Genomic DNA, 20,426 nt, shown 5'->3' with positions numbered 1-20,426 from the left:
CACGCCGGCGCCGCCCCGGCAACCTCCTCCCCGACCGACGGCCCGCGTCTCCGGCGAGCTCCGACTCCGGCGAGCTACAGTACCCCAGCCGCCTCGGTTCCCGTGCCTCGATCTGGATCTCAGATCTGGAATTTTGAAACCCTAGGGGTTGACTTTCCCTCTCCCCCTTATTTTTTTTGCTACCTTTGACTGCTTGTATCTCCGCAACCGTACCTCCGTTTTGGGCATATGATATATCAAAATCTTCGGCTCGACATGTACATCTTTTCATTACATTGCATCATTTGCATTTGAGGTCATCTTGATGCCCAAAATGCTGTTAGAAGGAGGCTTCATGAGTTAAATTGCAGATCCGTTAGTTCATCATGCACTTTTGTCATTTTTGCTATGTTTAATTCGTGCATGATATGCCTGTGCCCCTTTGGGATGAATTGTTAAGCATTTTGTCTTCTTTCCAGAGGTGTCACCCATGCATTTTTAGGATGTGTGTGTTGTCTTGTGCAAGCTTGCGAAGAGAGGTACCTGAGATTGCTGATTTCAGGGACTTAGTGATTTTTCCCTAAGTCTGGGATATTTTAGTTCATGATGCTATATGTCCAGCTTGTTTCCTAATGATCCCTAGCTCTTTTGAGGATGATCAGTAAGGGAGTTTTGATATTTTTGTTGTGCTCTATCCATCCATGTCTTTGTTTACATATGTGGAGTGCTCTAGGTTGACTCAATCGAGCTCAACTTTTGCTTCGTTGTTAATCTGGGCAGATCGTCAACTTGTTTGCGATTTTGCCGATGCTACCGTTAGTGTTCCATGCATGCTATGCCTTTGTTCTTGCCATGTGTAGCGTGACTTGCACCGTAGTGAGTGCATCGAGCTCGTTTACATGCCTTCGTGAGTTATATTTCAGCGTGTCTCAGTTTTCACTAAGTCTGAAAACTGATTGTGTTCGAGCGATGTCCGTGAGCTCGGTAGAGTATTTTGTGAACCCTTTTGGCCCCAGGTCACTTTGGGTGTTTTGTTAAGCTTGTTGAGTAGCTCCATGCCATGTTCTTACTTGTCATGTTCAGATTTTCTATCATGTTGTTTTGCTGCTCCGAAGAGAGCATCGTGATCTGAAATTTCAGACTAGTGTTAATTTCACTAAGTCTGGAATCTGTTTTGCATTTGCGTTTTAGCCATGCTTGTTTGAACCTCTTAAGGGATGAATTTGCCTATGGCTCAGTGCTAGTGTTTTGTCAACCATCTTGTGTACATCACTGCCATGTATTTTGTTTTCATGTTTGGTGGTTGTAGCATGTTCATTTCGTTGCATTTAGATGCCTACTTGCTGTAAATCGCAGACCGGTGTCATATCTTAAACCGCTCGCCATTTCCAAACCGTAACTCCGATTCCAATGATCTTTATATCGTTTTCAAGCGATTTCATCCCCTCTATCCAGTGGCACACTTGGTTTTCCAAGTTGATGCCAGGTTCATGCATTTCCTGTCATATCTTGCATTTTGCATCCCGCATCGCATCCTGCATAGCATATCGTCATTTCATCATATTGCTTGGTCTTGCCCGTGGTTGATTGTATCCTTGTTGCTTGTTTGTCTTGTTGGGTAGAGCCGGGAGACGAGTTCGCTACCGAGGAGCCCGTTGAGTTTGCTTGTGAGGATCCAGTCAACTCTGACAACTGTGCAGGCAAGATGATCATACCCTCGATATCACTACTATCTTTGCTATGCTAGTTTGCTCGCTCTTTTGCTTTGCCACTGCTACGATGCCTACCTTTTGCTTGTCAGCCTCCCAATTGCCATGTTGAACCTCTAACCCACCATTGTCCTAGCAAACCGTTGATTGGCTATGTTACCGCTTTGCTCAGCCCTTCTTATAGCGTTGTTAGCTGCAGGTGAAGATTGGAGCCGTTCCTTGTTGGAACATTTATTTACTTGTTGGGATATCATTATATTGCTATGTTATCTTAATGCATCTATATACTTGGTAAAGGGTGGAAGGCTCGGCCTCTCGCCTAGTGTTTTGTTCCACTCTTGCCGCCCTAGTTTCCGTCATATCGGTGTTATGTTCCCGGATTGTGCGTCCCTTACGCGGTTGGGCTATAATGGGAACCCCTTGATAGTTCGCCTTGATTAAAGCTTTTCCAGCAATGCCCAACATTGGTTTTACCATTTGCCACCTAGCCTCTTTTTCCCTTGGGTTTCCGGAGCTCGAAGGTCATCTTATTTTAACCCCCCCGGGCCAGTGCTCCTCTGAGTGTTGGTTCGAACTAGAGCCCTGCGCCACCTCAGGGAAACTCGAGGTTTGGTTTTAGTTGTACGGATTGCTCATCTAAGTGTGCCCTGAGAAAGAGATATGTGCAGCTCCTATCGGGATTTGTCGGCACATTCGGGCGGTGTTGCTGGACTTGTTTTAACCTGTCGAATCATCTTGTTGTACCAAGATACCGAGTCTGATCGGTGTGTCTTGGGTGGAGGTCTATTCCTTCGTTGACCGTGAGAGCTTGTTATGGGCTAAGTTGGGACCCCCCTGCAGGGATTGATCTTTCGAAAGCCGTGCCCGCGGTTATGGGCAGATGGGAATTTGTTAATGTCCGGTTGTAGATTACTTGAACTAAACTTAATTAAAATGAATCAACCGTGTGTGTTACCGTGATGGCCCCTTCTCGGCGGAGTCCGGGAAGTGGACACGGTGTTGGAGTTATGCTTGCGCAGGATGTTCCTTTAGCTTCTCGCTCGTGCTTCGCCTTCTCTTCTCGCTCTCTTTTGCGTATAAGTTAGCCACCACATATGCTAGTCGCTTGCTGCAGCTCCACATATATTTGCCTTATCCATTCCTATGAGCTTAAATAGTTTTGATCGCGTGGGTGTGAGATTGCTGAGTCCCTGTGGCTCACAGATACTACAACTCCAGATGCAGGTCCAGGTGTTTCTGCTCCAGTTGACAATTACGAGCTCAAGTGGGAGTTCGACGAGGACTCTCAGCGATACTACGTGTCTTTTCCGGATGATCAGTAGTGGTGCCTAGTTGGGGTAATCGATTCAGGGCCTTGTCGCATGTTGGGGGTCTTTTCTATTTTGGCACCGTAGTCGGGCCATGAGTGATTTGTATGATGGATGTTATTTATGTACTCTGATGTGACGTGGCGAGTGTAAGCCAACTATGTTATCTCCCCCTTTTATTATATATTACATGGGATGTTGTAATGATTGCCTGACTTGCGACATTGCTTTCAATGCGGTTAAGCCTCTAAGTCGTGCCTCGACACGTGGGAGCTATAGCCGCATCGAGGGCGTTACATTAGGGCTCTCTCCACAATTAATTGGAGGCTCCCAACACCACCACGAAGCTTAACCACAATGGAATGTGGCTCCAAGGTGACCTCTTCCGTCTAGGGTATCCAAACACCCAAAGAGTAACAAGATACGCAAGGGATTAGTGGGGATACTAGAGCGGTAGTGCCGCCGGAGCGGGACTACCGTCTACGCTCAGCAATACTACCGCTAATTGTCACGTGATACAGATGAGCGAGCGGTATTGGAGCGGTGCCAGAGCCAAAGTTCTGCCCGAGTGTGCACCCTTTTAGTTCGAACGAGGGGTTTAGTGAGAGTCAGAGGATCCCAGAATTTTGCTTGGGTTTTCCAGGCGCTTTCCATCGCACATTACTTTTGTACTATGGCTGCCAAGTCAGCTAAGTGTGATATGTCATGGCGACTTATGGCGTTGAGGATTCCCTTGTCCGTGCAATTTTTGCAAAAGAATGAGATTGCGTCTTCCTCGCGACAATCCTTGACCTTGCTTATTGCAAGGAGGAATCTGGCCCAAAAGTGATGTACTGTCTCTTGGGATTGTTGTCTAATGTGGGAAAGATCGCTTGTATCTGGGTGGGTGGGTGGATTTAAGTCCGAACCCTGACCCGATCTGAGACCCAGGGGCAGAGGGACTTCTGAACTTGGCAGTTTGAGTTCCGGGATGTTGCCCAATTTTTCTGGCCCGATGTCCGATTCTAAGTTCGGAGTTTGGGTCATGTCCTCCCGCAGACGGGTATCCGGCTCGGAGAGCTCGGAAATCCGGACTTAGTTCGTCCTCAGAATAGAGGAAGAATCGCTGCATTGCTCCTCCACCACCGCTATCTGATGGGTGACCAGCGGAGAGTTAATCTCTCTTTGATTGGGTTTAAGCCCAATCCGATCATAGTCTGTAGCGACTCCCAAGGCGGCGATGCGATCCAAGAGCTCGTTAAGGGACGAGAGCTCCATTGGATCCATCTGCTCGGTGTATTCCGAGCTGACGTGGAGGCTGTTTTTGATGACCCAAGAAGTCATCGTCGGCGCGGCGGCCGAACGGGCGGTCATGACAAAGCCGCCTAGTCAGAGGGTTTGGCCTAAAGTCAGGGCTCCCCCAGAGGTGATGTTGTCCTTGATAACAAGGCGAGCCATCAAACCGTTTTCGACGTCACAGTGGAACTCTCAATGAAAGTACCAATGCCGGTGTCAAAACCGGTGGATCTCGGGTAGGGGGTCCCGAACTGTGCATCTAAGGCTAATGGTAACAGGAGGCCGGGGACACAATGTTTACCCAGGTTCGGGCCCTCTCTATGGAGGTAATACCCTACTTCCTGCTTGATTGATCTTGATGATATGAGTATTACAAGAGTTGATCTACCACGAGATCGTAGAGGCTAACCCTAGAAGCTAGCCTATGATTATGATTGTTGTTGTCCTACGGACCAAACCCTCCGGTTTATATAGACACCGGAGGGGGCTAGGGTTACATAGAGTCGGTTACAGAGAAGGAAATCTACATATCTGAATTGTCAAGCTTGCCTTCCACGCAAAGGAGAGTCCCACCCGAACACGGGACAACGTCTTCAATCTTGTATCTTCATAGTCCAACAGTCCGGCATAAGCATATAGTCCGGCTGTCCGAGGACCCCCTAATCCTGGACTCCCTCAGCGGTACTACCGTGTAACTACCGTCCAGATAGTGCGAAAACAAAATGGGCAACAGAAGCTTGTGTACTCCTCAAAGGCAAGCGGAAGTAGTGGCAATAGTAGTAGGCAGGAGTACCGCCCAAGTGGTACTACCGTACTGAAAAACTGCCCAAGCATCACCAGATGGATCCTCCATGATGCGGAAAGGGTATGTGGGTGCATATGGGGTTTTGTACGTGTTGATTCCACCTCAACCTTTTTAAAACGGACCCTCTATTAATAGTACGAATTTTCTATAACTCAAATTAACAGAAGAAGAAACACCGAAAACCCGCCTTCGCTCTTTCTTTCAACGATGGGAATAAAATCGTCTTGTGCCATATGTGAGACTATCTGAAATGCTCAATGCACATTGTTAGTCCGCAAATAGTATTGTCATCAATCACCAAAACCATTAGAGAGATATGCCCTAACATCTACCCTGCGCCCGGCACCAACGTCCTGGACATCTCCGACGATGAAGCGAAGTTAGGCTAACGTGATGTCCAAAGTACCAAGGATTTCTTTTACATGGTTTGCATGGATGTAGGGAATGAAATATGAGGTACTCCGATGCATAGCACCAAATATGATGTGTGGCCGGTCAGTGTCCGCGGGCACGCTTGATCGTGTTCGTGGGTGTTTGAGGAGCCGGACTTGGCAAGTCCGACTGTAGATGCTCCTAGTGGGTCCTTGGGCTCTGAATGATACTTCCTCCATTTCAAAATATAGTGCGCCCGCGCTTCCCGTGGTCAACTTTGACTATAAATTTAACCAACGAGACCGACTGCGCGGGAGAAAAAATTATATAGTTGAAAACTTCTTTTGAATACGAATTCACTGCTATAACTTTTGCTCCTGCCGCAGTCGGTCTTGTTGGTTAAATTTATGGTCAAAATTAAAGTATGAGAATAGAGGAAGGACTATATTTTGGAGCGGAGGAAGTAAGGGGCTGTTTGGTTCCCAGCCACAGTTTGCCAAGCCAAAATTTGGCAGTCACAGTTTGCCAAGCATGTGTTTGGTTTTTGCCACACTTTGGCTTGTCACACTTTATTGCCCCTACAGCCCACCTGTCAAAGAGATAATTTTTTTGCCAACTTTTGCCAAAGTTTGGCGTCCAATTTCTTAGCCACACTTGTGGCTTGCCATACTTGTGTGGCTAGCCACAATTTGACTTGGCCACACTAGTCTCCAACCAAACAGACCCTAAGTCCTAGGCCAACTTAGCTAGCTTGGTACAGGTTCGGCCACGATTTGGGAGAGGCTCCACATACAGAAACAAAAGAGGAAAGGATTTTGCATTCGAGTCTGAGATGCTCACAGTTTAACACGTCAGCGTCATCCTCCCCACCCCTGTGCAGAGCAGAGCGGAGCATCCATCATGTTGCACGGGCACGGCAAGCCCCGCCTCCAGCCCCAGCCCCAACCTCCGGCTGCCCCCTTCCCCGCGCCACCGCCATTCTCGCCGGCCACCGCCACCTCCTCCACTTCCTGGCGCAACCACCACACCCTCCACTCGGCCATTTCTCCCGCCCCACCACTCTCTACTACCCACGAAGACGATGACGCCCTCCTTGCTCTCCTCCCGCCGGAGAAACGGACGCCGCCTACCGCCTCTTCGCCGCCTCCCCCTCCCTCCTCGAGTCCCCCACCGCGGCCTCCCGCCTCCTCGCACAGCTCTCCTACAGGTCCACGTCCTCCCACACCTTTTCCCGCGCCGCGGGCCTGCTGCACCGCCTCCGCGCCCAGGGCGGCCTCAACTGTTGGGGAACGTTGCAGAAAACAAAAATTTTCCTACTCGTTTCACCAAGATCATCTAGGAGTTCATCTAGCAACGAGTGATTAGATGCATCTACATACCTTTGTAGATCGCGCACGGAAGCGTTCAAAAGAACGGTGATGATGTAGTCGTACTCGACGTGATCCAAATCACCGATGACCAGCGCCGAACGGACGGCCCCTCCGCGTTCAACACACGTACGGGACGGGAGACGTCTCCTCCTTCTTGATCTAGCAAGGGGGGAGGAGAGGTTGATGAAGATCCAGCAGCACGACGGCATGGTGGTGGATGCAGGGCGTCACAGCAGCAGGGCTTCGCCGAGACTACGAGGGAGAGACGTAACGGGGAAAGATGGAGGCGCCAGGGGCTGGTCTGAAATCCCTCCTCTCCCCCCCACTATATATAGGGGTGCCAAGGGGGGCGTCGGCCCTAGTAGATGAGATCTACTAGGGGGGGCGGCGGCCAAGGGGAGGTTTTCCTCCCCCCCAAGGCACCTAGGGGTGCCTTCCACCACATGGACTCTTCCATGGTGGAAACCCTAGGCACATGGGCCTATAGGGGTTGGTGCCCTTGGCCCATCTAGGCCAAGGCGCACCCCCTACAGCCCATGTGGCCCCCCGGGACAGGTGGCCTCACCCGGTGGACCCCCGGGACCCTTCCGGTGGTCCCGGTACAATACCGATAACCCCGAAACATGTCCCGATGCCCGAAATAGCACTTCCTATATATAATTCTTTACCTCCGGACCATTCCGGAACTCCTCGTGACGTCCGGGATCTCATCCGGGACTCCGAACAACATTCGGGTTTCTGCATATACATATCTTCATAACCCTAGCGTCACCGAACCTTAAGTGTGTAGACCCTACGGGTTCGGGAGACAAGCAGACATGACCGAGACGACTCTCCGGTCAATAACCAACAGCGGGATCTGGATACCCATGTTGGCTCCCACATGCTCCACGATGATCTCATCGGATGAACCACGATGTCGAGGATTCAATCAATCCCGTACGCTATTCCCTTTGTCTATCGATATGTTACTTGCCCGAGATTCGATCGTCGGTATCCCAATACCTCGTTCAATCTCGTTACCGGCAAGTCACTTTACTCGTACCGTAATGCATGATCCCGTGACCAGACACTTGGTCACTCTGAGCTCATTATGATGATGCATTACCGAGTGGGCCCAGTGATACCTCTCCGTCATACGGAGTGACAAATCCCAGTCTTGATCCATGTCACCCAACAGACACTTTCGGAGATACCCGTAGTCTACCTTTATAGTCACCCAGTTACGTTGTGACGTTTGGCATACCCAAACCACTCCTACGGTATCCGGGAGTTACACGATCTCATGGTCTAAGGAAAAGATACTTTGACATTGGAAAACTCTAGCAAACGAACTATACGATCTTGTGCTATGTTTAGGATTGGGTCTTGTCCATCACATCATTCTCCCAATGATGTGATCTCGTTATCAATGACATCCAGTGTCCATAGTCAGGAAACCATGACTATCTGTTGATCAACGAGCTAGTCAACTAGAGGCTCACTAGGGACATGTTTGTATCTGTTATTCACACATGTATTACGATTTCCGGATAACACAATTATAGCATGAATAAAGACAATTATCATGAACAAGGAAATATAATAATAATGCTTTTATTATTGCCTCTAGGGCATATTTCCAACAGTCTCCCACTTGCACTAGAGTCAATAATCTAGTTACATTGTGATGAATCGAACACCCATGGAATTCTGGTGTTGATCATGTGTTGCTCTAGGGAGAGGTTTAGTCAACGGATCTGCTATATTCAGGTCCGTATGTACTTTACAAATCTCTATGTCTCCATCTTGAACATTTTCACGAATGGAGTTGAAGCGACGCTTGATGTGCCTTGTCTTCTTGTGAAACCTAGGCTCCTTGGCAAGTGCAATAGCTCCAGTGTTGTCACAGAAGAGCTTGATCGGCCCCGACGCATTGGGTATGACTCCTAGGTCGGTGATGAACTCCTTCACCCATATTGCTTCATGCGCTGCCTCCGAGGCTGCCATGTACTCCGCTTCACATGTAGATCCCGCCACGACGCTTTGCTTGCAACTGCACCAGCTTACTGCCCCACCATTCAAAATATACACGTATCCGGTTTGTGACTTAGAGTCATCCAGATCTGTGTCGAAGCTAGCGTCGATGTAACCCTTTACGACGAGCTCTTCGTCACCTCCATAAACGAGAAACATTTCCTTAGTCCTTTTCAGGTACTTCAGGATATTCTTGACCGCTGTCCAGTGTTCCTTGCCGGGATTACTTTGGTACCTTCCTACCAAACTGACGGCAAGGTTAACATCAGGTCTGGTACACAGCATGGCATACATAATAGAACCTATGGCTGAGGCATAGGGATGACGCTCATCTCTTCTATATCTTCTGCCGTGGTCGGACATTGAGCTGAGCTCAATTTCATACCTTGTAACACAGGCAAGAACCCCTTCTTGGATTGATCCATATTGAACTTCTTCAATATCTTATCAAGGTATGTGATTTGTGAAAGACCTATGAGGCGTCTCGATCTATCTCTATAGATTTTGATGCCTAATATATAAGCAGCTTCTCCAAGGTCCTTCATTGAAAAACTTTTATTCAAGTAGGCCTTGATGCTGTCCAAGAGTTCTATATCATTTCCCATCAAAAGTATGTCATCTACATATAATATGAGAAATGCTATAGAGCTCCCACTCACTTTCTTGTAAACGCAGGCTTCTCCATAAGTCTGTGTAAACCCAAACGCTTTGATCATCTCATCAAAGCGAATGTTCCAACTCCGAGATGCTTGCACCAGCCCATAAATCGAGCGTTGGAGCTTGCACACTTTGTCAGCATTCTTAGGATCGACAAAACCTTCCGGCTGCATCATATACAATTCTTCCTTAAGGAAACCATTAAGGAATGCTGTTTTGACGTCCATTTGCCATATTTCGTAATCATAGAATGCGGCAATTGCTAACATGATTCGGACGGACTTCAGCTTCGCTACCGGTGAGAAAGTCTCATCGTAGTCAACCCCTTGAACTTGTCGATAACCCTTAGCGACAAGCCGAGCTTTATAGATGGTCACATTACCATCCGCGTCTCTTAAAGATCCATTTATTTTCTATGGCTCGCCGCTCAACGGGCAAGTCAGTCAAAGTCCATACTTTGTTTTCATACATGGATCCTATCTCGGATTTCATGGCTTCTAGCCATTTGTCGGAATTCGGGCCCGCCATCACTTCTTCATAGTTCGAAGGTTCACCGTTGTCTAGCAGCATGATTTCCAAGACAGGGTTGTCGTACCACTCTGGTGCGGAACGTGTCCTTGTGGACCTTCGAATTTCAATAGGGGCTTGATCAGAAGTATCTTGATCATTGTCATTAACTTCCTCTCTAGTCGGTGCAGGCACCTCAGGAACATTTTCTTGAGTTGCGCCATTTTCCGGTTCAAGAGGTAATACTTCATCAAGCTCTACTTTCCTCCCACTTACTTCTTTCGAGAGAAACTCTTTCTCCAGAAAGGACCCATTCTTGGTAACAAAGATCTTGCCTTCGGATCTGAGGTAGAAGGTGTACCCAATAGTTTCTTTTGGGTATCCTATGAAGACGCATTTTTCCGACTTGGGTTCGAGCTTTTCAGGTTGAAGTTTCTTGACATAAGCATCGCATCCCCAAACTTTTAGAAACGACAGCTTAGGTTTCTTCCCAAACCATAATTCATACGGTGTCGTCTCAACGGATTTCGATGGAGCCCTATTTAAAGTGAATGCGGCAGTCTCTAAAGCATAGCCCCAAAAGGATAGCGGTAAATCGGTAAGAGACATCATAGATCGCACCATATCTAATAGAGTGCGATTACGACGTTCGGACACACCATTACGCTGAGGTGTTCCAGGCGGCGTGAGTTGTGAAACTATTCCACATTTTCTTAAGTGTGTGCCAAACTCGTGACTCAAGTATTCTCCTCCACGATCTGATCGTAGAAACTTGATTTTCCTGTCACGTTGATTTTCAACCTCACTCTGAAATTCCTTGAACTTTTCAAAGGTTTCAGACTTGTGTTTCATTAAGTAGATATACCCATACCTACTTAAATCATCAGTGAGGGTGAGAACATAACGATAGCCACCGCGAGCCTCAACACTCATTGGACCGCACACATCAGTATGTATGATTTCCAATAAGTCGGTTGCTCGCTCCATTGTTCCTGAGAACGGAGTCTTGGTCATTTTACCCATAAGGCATGGTTCGCATGTGTCAAATGATTCATAATCAAGAGACTCTAAAAGTCCATCAGCATGGAGCTTCTTCATGCGTTTGACACCTATGTGACCAAGGCGGCAGTGCCACAGGTATGTGGGACTATCATTATCAACCTTACTTCTTTTCGTACTCACATTATGAACATGTGTAGCATCATGTTCGAGATTCATAAAGAATAAACCATTCACCATAGGAGCATGACCATAAAACATATCTCTCATAAAAATGGAACAACCATTATTCTCAGATTTAAAAGAGTAGCCATCTCGAATTAAACGAGATCCCGATACAATGTTCATGCTCAAAGCTGGCACTAAATAACAATTATTAAGGTTTAAATCTAATCCCGAAGGGAGATGCAGAGGTAGCGTGCCGACGGCGATCACATTGACCTTGGAACCATTCCCAACGCGCATGGTCACCTCGTCCTTTGCCAGTTTCCGCTTATTCCGCAGCCCCTGCTTTGAGTTACAAATGTGAGCAACTGCACCGGTATCAAATACCCAGGAGCTACTACGGGCACTAGTAAGGTACACATCAATTACATGTATATCACATATACCTTTTGTTTTGCCGGCCTTCTTATCCGCTAAGTACTTAGGGCAGTTCCGCTTCCAGTGACCGCTTCCCTTGCAATAAAAGCACTCAGTCTCGGGCTTGGGTCCATTCTTTGGCTTCTTCCCGGCAGCTTGCTTGCCGGGCGCGGCAACCTCCTTGCCGTCCTTCTTGAAGTTCTTTTTACCCTTGCCTTTCTTGAACTTAGTGGTTTTATTGACCATCAACACTTGATGTTCCTTCCTGACTTCTACCTCTGCTGATTTCAGCATAGCAAATACTTCAGGAATGGTCTTTTCCATCCCCTGCATATTGAAGTTCATCACAAAGCTCTTGTAGCTTGGTGGAAGTGACTGGAGGATTCTGTCAATGACCGCATCATCCGGGAGATTAACTCCCAGCTGAGTCAAGCGGTTATGCAACCCAGACATAGTGAGTATGTGCTCACTGACAAAACTGTTTTCCTCCATCTTACAGCTGAAGAATTTGTCGGAGACTTCATATCTCTCGACCCGGGCATGAGCTTGGAAAACCATTTTCAGCTCTTCGAACATCTCATATGCTCCATGTCTCTCAAAACGCTTTTGGAGCCCCGGCTCTAGGCTGTAAAGCATGCCGCACTGAACGAGGGAGTAGTCATCGGAACGTGCCTGCCAAGCGTTCATAACATCTTGTTCTGCAGGGAGAACGGGTGCGTCACCAAGCGGTGCTTGTAGGACATAATCTTTCTTGGCAGCTATGAGGATGATCCTTAGGTTCCGGACCCAGTCCGTATAGTTGCTGCCATCGTCTTTCAGCTTGGTTTTCTCTAGGAACGCGTTGAAGTTGAGGACTACGTTGGCCATTTAATCTACAAGACATATTGTAAAATATTTAGACTAAGTTCATGATAATTAAGTTCAACTAATCAAATTATTAATGAACTCCCACTTAGATTAGACATCCCTCCAGTCATCTAAGTATTACATGATCCGAGTTTAACTAGACCGTGTCCGATCATCACGTGAGACGGACTACTCAACGTCGGTGAACATCTTCATGTTGATCGTATCTTCTATACGACTCATGCTCGACCTTTCGGTCTTCTGTGTTCCGAGGCCATGTCTGTACATGCTAGGCTCGTCAAGTTAACCTAAGTGTTTGCATGTGTAAATCTGTCTTACACCCGTTGTATGTGAACGTCTGAATAAAACACCCGATCATCACGTGGTGTTTTGAAACAGCGAACTGTCGCAACGATGCACAGTTAGGGGGAACACTTCTTGAATTTATTGTGAGGGATCATCTTATTTACTACCGTCGTTCTAAGTAAACAAGATGCAAAACATGATAAACATCACATGCAATCAAATAATAAACGTGACATGATATGGCCAATATCACATAGCTCCTTTGATCTCCATCTTGGGGCTCCATGATCATCTTGTCACCGGCTTGACACCATGATCTCCATCATCATGATCTCCATCATCGTGTCTCCATGAAGTTGCTCGCCAACTATTACTTCTACTACTATGGCTAACGCGTTTAGCAATAAAGTAAAGTAATTTACATGGCGTTTCTCGATGACACGCAGGTCATAAAAAGAATAAAGACAACTCCTATGGCTCCTGCCGGTTGTCATACTCATCGACATGCAAGTCGTGAATCCTATTACAATAGCATGAACATCTCATACATCACATATATATCATTCATCATTCATCACAACTTTGGCCATATCATATCACAAACCACTTGCTGCAAAAACAAGTTAGACGTCCTCTAATTGTTGTTGCAAGTTTTACGTGGCTGAATTAGGGTTCTAGCAAGAACGTTTTCTTACCTACGTTAAAGCCACAACGTGATTTGTCAACTTCTATTTACCCTTCATAAGGACCCTGTTCATCGATTCCGCTCCAACTAAAGTGAGAGAGACAGACACCCGCCAGCCACCTTATGCAACTAGTGCATGTTAGTCGGTGGAACCGGTCTCACGTAAGCGTACGTGTAAGGTTGGTCCGGGCCGCTTCATCCCACAATACCGCTGAAGCAAGAAAGGACTAGTAACGGCAAGAAAGTTGACAAATCTACGCCCACAACAAATTGTGTTCTACTCGCGCAAGAAGAACTACGCATAGACCTAGCTCATGATGCCACTGTTGGGGAACGTTGCAGAAAACAAAAAATTTCCTACTCGTTTCACCAAGATCATCTAGGAGTTCATCTAGCAACGAGTGATTAGATGCATCTACATACCTTTGTAGATCGCGCACGGAAGCGTTCAAAAGAACGGTGATGATGTAGTCATACTCGACGTGATCCAAATCACCGATGACCAGCGCCGAACGGACGGCACCTCCGCGTTCAACACACGTACGGGACGGGAGACGTCTCCTCCTTCTTGATCCAGCAAGGGGGGAGGAGAGGTTGATGAAGATCCAGCAGCACGACGGCGTGGTGGTGGATGCAGGGCGTCACAGCAGCAGGGCTTCGCCGAGACTACGAGGGAGAGACGTAACGGGGAAAGATGGAGGCGCCAGGGGCTGGTCTGAAATCCCTTCTCTCCCCCCCACTATATATAGGGGTGCCAGGGGGGGCGCCGGCCCTAGTAGATGAGATCTACTAGGGGGGGCGGCGGCCAAGGGGAGGTTTCCCTCCCCCCCAAGGCACCTAGGGGTGCCTTCCACCACATGGACTCTTCCATGGTGGAAACCCTAGGCGCATGGGCCTATAGGGGCTGGTGCCCTTGGCCCATCTAGGCCAAGGCGCACCCCCTACAGCCCATGTGGCCCCCCGGGACAGGTGGCCTCACCCGATGGACCCCCGGGACCCTTCCGGTGGTCCCGGTACAATACCGATAACCCCGAAACTTGTCCCGATGCCCGAAATAGCACTTCCTATATATAATTCTTTACCTCCGGACCATTCCGGAACTCCTCGTGACGTCCGGGATCTCATCCGGGACTCCGAACAACATTCAGGTTTCTGCATATACATATCTTCATAACCCTAGCGTCACCGAACCTTAAGTGTGTAGACCCTACAGGTTCGGGAGACAAGCAGACATGACCGAGACGACTCTCCGGTCAATAACCAACAGCGGGATCTGGATACCCATGTTGGCTCCCACATGCTCCACGATGATCTCATCGGATGAACCACGATGTCGAGGATTCAATCAATCCCGTACGCTATTCCCTTTGTCTATCGATATGTTACTTGCCCGAGATTCGATCGTCGGTATCCCAATACCTCGTTCAATCTCGTTACCGGCAAGTCACTTTACTCGTACCGTAATGCATGATCCTGTGACCAGACACTTGGTCACTCTGAGCTCATTATGATGATGCATTACCGAGTGGGCCCAGTGATACCTCTCCGTCATACGGAGTGACAAATCCCAGTCTTGATCCATGTCACCCAACAGACACTTTCGGAGATACCCGTAGTCTACCTTTATAGTCACCCAGTTACGTTGTGACGTTTGGCATACCCAAAGCACTCCTACGGTATCCGGGAGTTACACGATCTCATGGTCTAAGGAAAAGATACTTTGACATTGGAAAACTCTAGCAAACGAACTATACGATCTTGTGCTATGTTTAGGATTGGGTCTTGTCCATCACATCATTCTCCCAATGATGTGATCTCGTTATCAATGACATCCAGTGTCCATAGTTAGGAAACCATGACTATCTGTTGATCAACGAGCTAGTCAACTAGAGGCTCACTAGGGACATGTTGGTGTCTGTTATTCACACATGTATTACGATTTCCGGATAACACAATTATAGCATGAATAAAGACAATTATCATGAACAAGGAAATATAATAATAATGCTTTTATTATTGCCTCTAGGGCATATTTCCAACATCAACCTCCTCGACGCCAACTCCCTCTCCCTCGCCGCCTCCGCCGCAGCCCGCTCCGGCAGCGCCCACCTCGCCTACTCCCTCCTCCTCTCCATGCTCCGTCGTGGCCTCCTCCCCGACCGCCGCGCCTACACCGCCGCCGACTCCCGTCTCCGCCCCGCCCACGCGCTCCGCCTCTTCGACGCCATTCTCCACCACCTCCGCCGCGCTCCGGACTCCAGCTCGGCGTCCTTCGCGCTCCCCGACACGGCCGCGTTCAACGCCGCGCTCAGCGCCTGCGCCGACGCCGGCGACTGCCGCCGCTTCCGCCAGCTGTTCAACGAGATGCGCAGCTGGCCTGGCGCGGCCCCTGACGCCCTCACCTACAGCATCGCCATCAAGATGTGCGCGTGCGCCGGACGCCGGGACCTCGTCGCGCGCGTGCTCGAGCGGATACTCTCCTCCGGCCTCGCCCCCTGCGCCACCACCTTCCACTCCCTCGTCGCCGCCTACGTCGGCTTCGGCGACATCCCCACGGCGGAGAGGATCGTGCAGGCCATGCGGGACGGCCGCAGCGACGCCTGCCTCCTGCTCAGGCATGTCGCAGTGGAAGGAAACAAGGAGAAGGGCATTGCTATCGTCGTCGACGAGCACAGCGACGTGCTCGAGGACATCGTCGGGCCAAGGCCGGAGGAAGGCACCGAGGCGCCGTTGCTGTCGAGGACGTACCCGCCCAACTCGAGGGTGTACACCACGCTGATGAAGGGGTACATGAACGCCGGGCGCGTGGACGACGTGGTGTCCATGGCGCGCGCCATGCGGCGAGAGGGGGAAACGATGCCGGCGAGCCGGCCAGACCACGTCACGTACACGACGGTGGTCTTGACCCTCGTGGCTGCCTGCGACATGGAGCGCGCGCACGCGGTGCTTGACGAGATGGCGAGAGCAGGGGTCCCGGCGAGCCGGGTGACGTACAACGTGCTCATCAAGGGGTACTGCCAGCAGCTGCAGATGAGCAGGGCGAGGGAGCTCTTGGAGGAGATGACGACGGACGCCGACATCGAGGCCGACGTGGTGACGTACAACACCCTCATCGACGGGTGCGTCCTGATGGACGACACCGCCGGCGCGCTGGCCCTGTTCAACGAGATGCGGACGCGCGGGGTGGCGCCGTCGACGGTGAGCTACACGACGCTGATGAAGGCGTTCGCGGCGTCGGGGCAGCCCAAGGTGGCGCACAAGGTGTTCAAGGAGATGGAGAAGGACCCGAGGGTGACGGTGGACAGGCCGGCCTAGAACATGCTGGTGGAAGGGTACTGCCAGCAGGGGATGCTGGAGACGGCGAAGCAGACGGTGGAGAGGATGAAGGAGAGCGGCGTGCAGCCGGATGTGGCGACGTACGGCAGCCTGGCCAAGGGGATCACCGTCGCCCGGAAGCCGGGGGAGGCGCTGCTGCTGTGGAACGAGGTGAAGGAGCGGTGCGAGGCCGGCAAGCCGGCGCTGAAGCCGGACGAGGAGCTCCTGGACGCGCTGGCGGACGTGTGCGTGCGCGGCGCCTTCTTTAAGAAGGCGCTGGAGATCGTGGCGTGCATGGAGGAGAACGGCATCGCGCCCAACAAGACCAAGTACAAGAAGATCTACATCGAGATGCACTCGAGGATGTTCACCAGCAAGCACGCGTCGCAGGCCAGGCAGGACCGCCGGAGGGAGCGCAAGCGCGCGGAGGAGGCATTCAAGTTCTGGCTCGGCCTGCCCAACTCCTACTATGGCAGCGAGTGGCGGATCGGGCCCCTCGTCGGCGATGAAGGCGGCGATGACGACGACCAGCTAGAGTAGAGATCCCTCGCTCCTCGCGGAGAAGTTTTGACAATTACAAACCCGCAAAGAGATGCCAGTACATAATGTTGTTGTTGTCTCATATCGTCAACCACCATTGCATAATGGCAGTAAGGAAATTTTACCCTGTATGAATGAATCTTCCATCTCATGATGTTGCTCGCTCTATTAGATTTCAGACATAAGAAAACTTACCTTGTCAGACATAATGTCCAAACAATTTATAGCTACTAACTGAGGGTTCGGACGAAACAGAAGATATTATCTCTTTATTTACCACACAAGCATTGCTTTGTAAAATAGGGTCTAGTATATTGTCCTTGTACACGTATTTGTATACGTATGTAATTGTAATTGTGATCCTCTATATATTGAGACGTGAGGCTGGATGTCAACCACCCACGCAAAACCCTAAACCTGTGTTTCTAACTTGGTATCAGAGCGCTATGACGGCAAGGATCAGGTTCAGGTGGCCAATGGTGCAGGTTTGTCTATTTCACACATTGGTCATTCGCGTTTACCCGGTTCATCTCTTAAACTGCACAACATCCTTCATGTTCCACACATCAGCCAGCATCTTCTCTCTGTTTATCATCTTCTTTGTGATAATGACGTGTTTGTTGAATTTCACCGTCGCTTTTTCCTTGTTAAGGACAAAGCAACCAGGCGTGTCATCCTTCACGGTAGAAGTTACGGGAGGGTCTATCCGGTCCCCTTCGCTCGTGCGTCATCTTCATCGTCTCACCATGCCTCCTCCGGTGTTCGAGTTTCGTCGTCGCAATGGCATCAACGTCTTGGTCATCCTACAAATAATGTGGTCACTTCCATTGTTCGGAGTCATGAACTTCCGTGTTCTAGTTCAAATAATTCATCGTTAGTTTGTGATGCATGTCAGCGTGCTAAGAGTCATCAACTACCTTATTCTACTTCGTTTCACATCACTACTGTACCTCTTGAATTAATACATTCAGATGTTTGGGGTCCCGCTCTTGCTTCGTCGGGAGGGTACAAATATTATGTTAGTTTTATTGATGACTACACGCGCTTCACCTGGATTTATTTGCTTAAACACAAGTCTGATGTTGAGCAAGTTTTCTACAACTTTCAGGCTCATGTCGAACGCCTTCTGGATTATAAAATCAAAGTCGTTCAGTCTGACTAGGGTGGTGAATACCACAAGCTCCATCGCTACTTTCAACGCACGGGCATCTCTCACCGAGTGTCATGTCCGCATACCTCTCAGCAGAACGGTATTGCCGAGCGCAAACACCGACACTTGGTCGAGACCGGTCTTGCCTTGCTTGCGCACTCCTCTCTTCCACTTCGGTTTTGGGATGAGGCTTTTCTTACGGCATGTTACCTCATCAACCGTATGCCCACTCCGGTTCTCAACAAGGACACACCTTTGTTTCGTCTGTTTCATATTCAGCCCAACTACTCTTCCCTTCGGATTTTTGGGTGTGCTTGTTGGCCTAGTCTCCACAAGTACAATGCTCACAAACTTGAGTTTCGGTCCAAGATGTGTGTTTTCCTTGGCTATAGTCCTTTGCATAAGGGCTATAAGTGTCTTGACCGTACCTCCGGTCGGATATACATCTCTCGTGATGTTGTTTTCGACGAGACTGTGTTCCCTTACTCTCAACCCGGCGTTTCGGTTGATCCTGCTTCTCTTGAACATGCACTCACTTTTCCCTTCGATGAACCAGTTCCGGATGTCCATGTGCGCAAATATGACCTATCCTATTTGTCATCTAACTTGTCTTTTGCAGGTGATATTGCTTTGAGTTCCCCCCAGGTACATGTTGCTGCTCCGACGCCTCCTGATGCGCCCGACGTGCATGTCCCACCGCCCGAGGCGGATGCGGCTGCCTCGCCTGATGGCGCGACCGGGGACGCGGCTGGGTCGCCACCCTCGCCCGGTGCGGCTGGGTTGCCACCCTCGCCTGGTCCGTCGCCCGGGCCGCCGCCCTCGCCTGGGCCGGTCCCGCACACCATCGTCTCTCGGCCCGTGTCGCCTCCTGCTGAGGTCCCCTCAGCCGCGACACCCTCGGCCGAGCCCTCGTCGCCGTCATCTTCTCTTACTGGCGATGCAGCTCTGGCGCATGCTATGGTTACACGCCATCGTGATCATACGCGCAAGGAGAAGTCTTACACTGATGGCACGGTTCGGTACGACTCTCGCCGTCGTGCCTTCTTCGCCGCGCCGGTTTCCCATCGTGATGCTCTGGGTGAACCTGCCTGGCGTGCCGCCATGTCCGAGGAGTTTGCTGCTCTCCTTCACACTAACACCTGGGTGTTGGTGCCTCGGCCACCTGGTGTTAATATTGTGAGCTGCAAGTGGATTTTCAAAACCAAGCACCGTCCGGATGGGTCTGTTGATAAGCACAAAGCTCGTCTTGTTGCTCGTGGTTTCACTCAACAGCACGGGATTGACTACGGAGATACTTTTAGCCCAGTGGTGAAGCCTGCCACGGTTCGCTTGGTTTTGTCTCTTGCTGTGTCTCGTGGCTGGAGCCTCCGACAGATTGATGTGAGCAATGCCTTTTTACATGGGTTCTTGGCCGAAGATGTGTACATGCAGCAGCCACCTGGGTTCGAGGATGCCACTTATCCCTCTCATGTCTGCAAACTTCAACGGTCTATTTATGGTCTCAAGCAGTCACCCCGTGCCTGGTATGCTCGTTTGAGTCAGCGCCTTTTGCAGCTCGGTTTTGTTGCCTCCAGATCAGATGCATCTCTGTTCATCTTCTCCCAGGGTACTATACAGATATACATGCTGGTGTACGTTGATGATATTGTGATTGCTGGCTCTACCCCCGTCGTGGTGGATCGTCTTGTGCAGTCGTTGTCTGCTAGCTTTCCCATCAAAGATTTGGGTCGCCTCGAGTACTTTCTTGGTTTGGAAGCGTCCTTTCATTCAGGGGGCATGACCTTGACGCAGAAAAAGTATGCTTTAGATCTTCTTCATCGCGTCAACATGGAGAACTGCAAGGCCACTTCCACTCCGCTTGCTACATCCGAGAGTCTCTCACGTCATAGTGGTGCACTACTGGGTAGTGACTCCTTTCGGTATCGCAGTGTGGTTGGGGCACTTCAGTATTTGACCCTCACTCGTCCTGATATCTCCTTCGCAGTGAACAAAGTGTGTCAGTTCCT

At 49.8% G+C, this 20,426-nt stretch overlaps 1 pseudogene; it reads left to right on the top strand.

The window, feature by feature from the left end:
- The first annotated feature begins 6,347 nt into the window (after nucleotides 1–6,347).
- LOC123116000 (pentatricopeptide repeat-containing protein At3g09650, chloroplastic-like) lies at nucleotides 6,348–17,270 on the top strand (annotated as a pseudogene).
- The last annotated feature ends 3,156 nt before the right edge of the window (nucleotides 17,271–20,426 follow it).

Source organism: Triticum aestivum, chromosome 5B, assembly GCF_018294505.1.
Source record: "Triticum aestivum cultivar Chinese Spring chromosome 5B, IWGSC CS RefSeq v2.1, whole genome shotgun sequence".
In the NCBI taxonomy this organism is placed as follows: domain Eukaryota; kingdom Viridiplantae; phylum Streptophyta; class Magnoliopsida; order Poales; family Poaceae; genus Triticum; species Triticum aestivum.
Note: the sequence above shows the minus strand (reverse complement) of the source record. Positions and strands in the feature narration are given on the sequence as shown.